This window comes from Rattus norvegicus, chromosome Y (genome assembly GCF_021556685.1).
Source record: "Rattus norvegicus strain SHRSP/BbbUtx chromosome Y, alternate assembly SHRSP_T2T, whole genome shotgun sequence".
Classification (NCBI taxonomy): domain Eukaryota; kingdom Metazoa; phylum Chordata; class Mammalia; order Rodentia; family Muridae; genus Rattus; species Rattus norvegicus.
This window is the reverse complement of record NC_141555.1, coordinates 37,368,779-37,376,488: the sequence shown is the minus strand read 5'-3', so window position 1 is coordinate 37,376,488 and position 7,710 is coordinate 37,368,779. Positions and strand designations below refer to the sequence as shown.

General features: G+C 38.2%; 1 long non-coding RNA gene across 1 annotated transcript; it reads right to left on the bottom strand.

Annotated features, from left to right (window-relative positions):
* Positions 1-373: 373 nt before the first annotated feature.
* On the bottom strand, positions 374-7,440 carry LOC134484640 (uncharacterized). The gene is made up of 3 exons (XR_015647314.1): positions 7,326-7,440; positions 5,985-6,043; positions 374-2,226 (listed from the first exon to the last, which is right to left on the bottom strand). It is a non-coding gene; the product is annotated as an uncharacterized LOC134484640 (long non-coding RNA).
* Positions 7,441-7,710: the final 270 nt, after the last annotated feature.

Sequence of the window (7,710 nt, the reverse complement as noted above, 5' to 3'; positions counted from 1 at the left end):
TTTGGGCAGATGATAAATATTCTAGATACCCCTTTTTAGATTTTGATGATCCTGGGGATTCTGTTGCTGATGGTAAATGTTTCCCAGGAAGAGTCATAGAACCAGATTGATTTTTTTGATGCTTTAGAGGACATGGAATTTTTCTGATATACTTGGGCTAATGGCACAAGGTCTAAATGATTTTTTTTTCGATGTGGACTTTCCATCATACCTTTGGAAATATAAAAAGTGTTATTGTATTTTGGAGTATAATTTTCACAATGACAAATTACTTTGAGGATGGAGAACACTTTCTGGAACCCTAGAGAGGGGTGAAGAAATTCCCTGAAACCCTAGGGCAGATTGGTGAACATGCCTTTTTGGTAGAAGGCGGAGGTACTTGAGCATCCTGGGACAATATGGTATATCCAGCATGCCCTTGTAAGGATTGGCAGATTTCCACAATTCCTTCATCATTTTTGGAAAATTTCAAGACCCTTTGGACAGATGGAGAACGTGTGGGACTCACGTGAGGAATGTTCTAGCTTTTGGTGTCTCTTTGGCAGCAGAAGATGGCAAAGGATCCCTTTTGGCAGAAGGGGTAATGTTGAAACTGTCTTCCTTAGAGGAGAAATTTCTCAAGAGTCCATCAGAAGGTTCAAATCTTAACCCTTTGTTTCTAGAAACTGGATGCCTGTGGTCCATTTTGGTAGAGGGAGAATGTTGACTATTTCTCCCCAGAGTGGACATGTGAAATAAATCTACTTGGGTAGATGGAGATAGTTGTAAAGCATGTTTTTCAGATGCAGTAGATCCTAAGACATCCTTCTCAGATGAGGAAGGTCTTAATGTACTGTGTATATGTTTAGAAATGCTGACTGTGATATCAGAATGGGGGGTAGGTATTAGAACTACCTCAGAAGATGTGACCTCTCCTAGAGCATCATGGACATATGTGAGGGGGCTGAGAGCCTCATGATCAGATAAGGATGTTTCTAGATATTTTTGTGTAATTGAGGAAGTTCCAAAAAAAATTTCTTCTGCTGGAGAAGTGGAAATAGAGTTCTGTGTAGAAGTGACAGGTTCCAAAGCCTGACTGGTAGGCAAAACAGGGTCCAAGGCCCCTTCAGAATATAAGGTAAAATCCAAAGTCTTTGATGTACTTTGCAGATGTTTTGGGCCCGATTTTGGGTATAAAAAAGGACTGGCAACCATTTGTTCATATTTGTAAGAGTGCGTAGCATCTTCTGAATTTGGGGAAGATGGCCTGATCTTGAGGAGATAAGGAAGTTCAAATAGTCCCCCGTGAAACCTGCAGAGGTCATATGCATTCTTTTGCACAAATGGAAAACAAGGAATCAATTTCCTCAGATATCAAGGATGCTACAGCCACTAGTGTTTGCATTTCATGTTCCACCACTCCTGGTTCACATACAGTTGGATCCATAATGTTCTCTACAGATGGAATATATCCAAGAAAATCTTTCGTATATGTGTCACATCAACCAGCCTTTCCTAAGATGTGGCTGTGGGTAGAATTCCTTTAGTAGATATTTCTTGTCCCACCGTCTCTTAATGAGATAGAGTACTACTCAGAGAATCCTGCTTAGTTTTGGAAAATTCTAGCTTCTCTGATGTATATGTGAAAATTTTGGAGCCTCTCCTTTTGGACAGTATGACCTAGAGTCCCCTGTGGAGAAAGGGGATATTTACTCTTCTCCATACATTGTGTAAATATTGAGTCTGAGGTAATGTCTCTCTTTTTCTCTGAGCTGTGTTCCCTGTAGTGCAAAATGCTGGGTCCTCATTCCATATCCAGTTTGCTAATTTGTGTCTTTTTAGGGGGCAATTGTGTTCTTTGATGTTTAGATATATTTAGGAATAGTGATGGTTGCTTTCTGTTTTTTCATAATTTGAAGTTAGTTTATGTTTGTGTGCTTCTCCTCTCTGTTTTGTTGAGAAAAGTTTAATTTCTTTCTTTATCTATGGTTTTACTTGCCACAATGTGTTGGACTTTGCCATTGATTATCCTTTGTAGGACTGGATATGTGGAACGATACTGTGTAAATTTGGTTTTGTCATGGAATATCGTGAAACCCGTTAAGCTCCTCTGCTTCTCCAGCCCTTCCCTCAGCTCTCCAGTGGAACTCACTGAGCTCCATCCAATGTTTGGCCGTGCATCTGTGCAGCTGTTTCAGTCGGCTGCTCCATTGTGCCTTCCAGAGGAAAATAATGCTACCCTCCTGTCTGCAAACACAAGAAAAGACCATTAATAATGTCAGGGTTTGCCGTCTGCCCATAGGATAAGTCTCACATCCGGCCACTTATCCTTTGACAATTCCCTCATTTCCTCTTCCATCTCTGTCCCTGTGTTTCTTATAGAGGGGGCAATTTCTGGGTCAAAATTTTGGGGGTGGTTTGTGTCCTTAACCTTCCACCATAGGTCCTCCGTGGCTACGGAAAGTGACCATTTCAGTATCTGTATCCCCATTGCTACGAGTCTCAGCTAAAGTCACCCTCATCGATGCCAGGGTAGCCTCACCCATCCCAGATTGCAGGCAAATCATAGAGATAGCACCAACCCTGGACAGTCACTGATTTCAGTTTATTCTCTTGGCTCTCTGTCCCTTTTGCACGCCTCTCCCAAGAAATGATTCTCAAACCCCATATCCCTTCCCATCCCCTCAGCCACCCAATCCTTTCCTTCCATCTGCCTCCTCTCATTATTTTATTCCTCCTTCTGAGTGAAATCAAAGCATTTTTCTTGGATCTTTCTTCATGTTTAGCCTCTTTGGTTCTGTAGATCGCAGCGTGTGAATTCTGTACTTTATGGCTAATACCCTCTTTTAATCACTTAAATTTAATCATGTACATGTTACTTTGGGTCTCAGTTACCTCATTCAGAACAATACTTTCCCATTCCATCTACTTGACCGCATCTTCACAATGTCCTTATTTTTCATAGCTGTGTAGTATTCCATAGTGTAAATGAACCACATATTCTGTAGCCATTCTTTCATTGAGGGGCATCTCGGTTATTTCTATTTTCTACTCATTATGAAGAATGAAGCTAGGAACATGATGGAGCACGTGTCTTTGTGGTATGGCAGATGTCTTTTCAGACATAAGGCCAGGAGTAGTACAGCTAGGTCTATAGGAAGAATATTCCTCGTTCTTTCAGAATCCACTGAATAGATATGCAATGTCATTATTCAGTTTTGATCTTCCCCGGCAAACGGTATTTGTATCCTTATATTTATCAGCTTCCTCAAAGGAGGATGCCTCTAACTAGACCTCTATCATGTATTAAGGAGATCGCATATGAACCTTCTGTCTATTTTAATTGTTCAGTAAATGCTAGAGCCTATGACAGGGAGCCAGAGAGGAAATTTGATAATGGAGGGTGGAGGATGGGGTTAGGTAGAGAGTCAGAATAGGGTAAGAGAGGTATAGTATTATTACTATATAATAATTTAATATACTAACATAATATATAAATATTAATTATATTGAATCATGATATTAATATTTAATAATTTAATATATTAATGTACTATATCTTTATTTATTATTTATTATAATAATATAATTCAATATATTAATATACTAGAGTAATATTTATTATATATTAGCATAACTTTGATATATAACAATTTAAAATGTTAATATAGTATATTAATATTACTTATATTATTATAATGTTAGTATATAATAATTTAATATATTAATTTATTATATAATATTATATATATGTATATACACACACACACATAAATATACTGCATGCTATGCAACATCCACAAAGTTAACTCCAAGTGAGCTCGCATGTTAATGGGAAATCCTGAGGGTAGAATATTTTTTTTTCAGTTTTGTTTGCTTATATGGTGGATCACTTTGATGGGTTTACCTAGATTGATCCACTCCCGCAACCTCAAGAGGAAGCCTACATGATGGCACTGAATGGCGGTTTTGATATGCCCTTGGATATTATTTTGGAACATTTTACCTAGTAATTTTTCCACCAATGTTCGTAAGGGAAATTCGTCTGAAATTCTTCCTTGTTGAGTCGTTTGTGATTTAGGTGTCAGGGTGACAGTGGTGACATGGAATCAGTTTGGCTATTTTCCTCCTGTTTCTGTTTTTTGGAGTAGGTTGAGAATTCTTTGAAAATCTGGTAGGAGTCTGTACTCAAACAATCTGGCCCTGGGGCTGTTTCAGTGGGGAAACTTAATTACTGTTTGTGTCTCTTTAGTTGTTATAGAGCTATTTACATAGTTTATCCTACCTGAATTTACCTGTGATCAGTGTAATCAGTCTACACAATCATTCACTTTGTTCAGAGCTTCTAATTTTTGAGACAGCAGGTATTTGAAGTGAGACCTAAAGATTCTGTGACTTTCATCAGTGTCCATTGATACGGCTCCCTGGTTCAATTCTGCTTTTGTTATTTGGATGATTTCTCTCAACCTATTAGATTATCTGTCTGTGTGTTTGTCTGTCAGGTTGATGTTCCAAGGAACCAACTCTTGGTTTTTTTTTTTTTTTTTTTTTTTGATCTTTGTATTCTCTTTGTTTCTGATGGATCACTTTCACCCCGAGTCTGATCATTTCTTGCTGTCTCCTCCTTTAATATGTATTTGCTTCTTTTTATTTTAGAGATTTAGGGTGTGCTGTGAAGTTGCTAGTGTGTGGTCTCTCCGGTTTCTTTATGAAAGTGCCCAGTGCTAAATATGCAAGTTCCTCTTAGCACTACTTTCCTTATGTCCCTTAAGTTTGAAGAAGCTGTGCCTTCATTTTCATTAAATTCTAGGAACCCTTTTTGTTTTTCATATCTTCTCGGAACTGGTTGTTTTTCAGTTGCGAGCTACTTAATTTCAATGAGTTCATACACTTTTTCTTATTGTTGAAGTCCAGTTTTAATCCGTGGTGATCTGAAAGATCCAATGGTTAGCACAGTCTTTCTGTATCTGTTCTGGCTTGTTTAGAGTGGGAGAACATGGTCAGTTTATGATAAGGTTCCATGAGGTACTGAAAAGAAAGAGTGTACTTTTGTGTTCGAGTAAACTATTCTGTAGATATCATTGAGGTCAATCTAATTGAACCCCGTATTAGTTACATCATTTATATTTTTTTAGTTTCTGTCTCAATGGCCTGTCCTTGGTGAGAGTGGGACATTGATGTTCCCCACTACTAATATTTGAGGTTCGATGTGATATTTAAGCTTCAGGAATATTTCTCTCACCAATGTTGCTGCTTTTGTCTTTGACACATAGACATCCAGAACTGAGATGACATTTTGGTGGATTTTTCTTCTGAAGCATATGAATTGTCCTTCCCCATCTGTTTTGATTACTTTTGGTTGAAAGTCTGATTTGCCGGATGTTAGAATGGCTACACCATCTTGTTTCTTGTGTCCATTTGCTTGGAAAACTTTGCCGATCCCTTAGTCTGAGGTTGTGTCTATCTCGGCTGCTAGATTGTGTTTCTTGAGTGCAAAAGAAGGATGGATCCTGTTTTTAAATCCACTGTATTAGCCTGTGTCCTTTTACTGCTGAGTAGAGGCCATTAATGCTTAAAGGTATTAATGAGAAGTGATATTTAGTTCATGCTATTTTGATGTTACAGGAGCAGTGCTTTTTCTTTGCTTGCATGTTTTTTGGTTTTTGTTTTTTCGATTGGGATGTTTGAGTGTTTTTGTGAGTATTAGATCTGTTCTGTAGGGTGCATGATTTTTTTGTTTGCATGTTTTTGTTTTTGTTTTTTTGGAGAGCTGTAAGAGTATGCGTGAGAATATGAGATCCCTTCTGTTGGTTATGCTATGTAATTATTAATATCTAGTGGGAGGCAGGGACGGTTCAATTTCTTAAAATCCATCAATATAATCTACTATATAATGAGACTGAAAGAAAAAAAAATCACATAATAATCTCATTAGGTGGTGAAAAAACTTGCAAAAATATTCCAACCCCTCTTCATGTTAAAAGCATCAGAGAGATCAGTGATACCAGTCCTATGCAGAAACATAATAGAAGCAATGGACAGCAAGCCAGCACGCAACATCAACCTAAATGGAAAGAAACATAAAGAAATTCCATTAAAGTTAAGGACAATGTAAGGATGCCCACACTTCCTACTCAGTATAGTATTTGAAATTCTATCCAGGTTAAAAGCATGGTTCAAATTTGGTTCTGAAATGGAGTATGGCCAAGGCCTGTGAAGGAGGAATGGCGCACAGCTTTAGAACTCCTGCAGTATGGCCCACTCTTCTGCCCAGTCCCGTTGGACCTTGGAGAGTCAGGAACCCAACGAGGACTTCATGCAGAGTGTCACTCGGTTTTTGCACTAATATCTCTCTTAATCTAAGAAGTGCATGAAAATCCTCATGGAGCTTCACACCACTCAGAGGGCAGCGCCATTGGTATTTGCAATAACAGTGGTCAAGATCTTTTAGGATTTGCCTCTGGGGCAGATCAGTGCTTCCATCATTTCCCGAGGAAATGTAGAATGGTCAGCGACGACCGCCAACCTTAAAACACATTTGGAAAAGTAAATTGCTTGTGAAGCTGACTAAGACGTTGTCCCTACTGACTCTGAGGTAATAAAAAAATTATGTAACAGTTTGAGGTTTGGAAAGGCTGGGACCTTTTAAGGTCAGGGATCAAGAACAATGGCGGCACAGGCCAATGGTGTGACTGTCACAAAGGCTGAACTGTTGATGACTGATTTCTGTCCCAGGTTTAGCCTCAGTTCCTGATAGGTTTTAATAAGGATTGCCAATCACAGATGTGCATTCTGATCATTTAAAGCAGATATGACATTTTTATACAGATATTTAGATTTCTGTTTTTTTAAAGATTCTTGAGTACTGTTAAAGATAAATAATACAATATTTAAACATTTCTCTGTAAATTGAAATTGATTACTTATGATGTTACGTTGGCCTTGGGAGGAATTTGATTTCTTTAGGTGTACTATGTAATATTTGTTCTAATACAGTATTGGGTATCATTTTTTCAGCACTATGCAAGAAAATAAAACTAGAACATGATCACATTTGTGTAATATAATATTCAATAAATTAATGGTCTATATGGAAAATACTGCCTGTCGGGAAAAAGAGAAAACCTAGAAAATTGAACTGTATGTCACAGGAATGAACCTCGGAATAAAAATATTATCTAGAAAAATCTCCTATACTTTATTTTCCTAAATCATTTCTACCCATGCCAAGCCCCTGAACAACTTTCTCCATTCAGAGTAAGTAACCACTATTGAAGACAAGAGAAGTCTCTAGATTTAGAGAGATATAGTATGTAAAGGTTTCCACTGTGTCACAAAAGACTCACCTGGAAAAGGCACTCTCAAAATTGGTCAATGAAAGCAAAGCTGTTCAGCAGGTAGGATATGGAGGTTCTCAGTGACACCATCATTACTCCCTCCCTGAAAAATCTCTTGTAACCTTGAGAGCTCTAGCTCCTTCTGTGAGGTCATAAGTGTTGTTGTGACAGCACTTGCTTCTTAGATATTCCTTCAGTACCTCTAGGGCTTACTAATTGGCCTTTAATTCAGAGTGAACAGCCATTTTTGAGGGAGAAAAGGAGGATGAAGAGATCAGAGGTGGAAAGAAGGAAGATGCCCTTCTGTCTTGGTGTTAAAAAAGGAAGAAATACGTGGTCCATTGGAGAGCTAAATTAGTCCTGGGTAGGTTTTTAGTGGGTTCCCTGAAGAGAC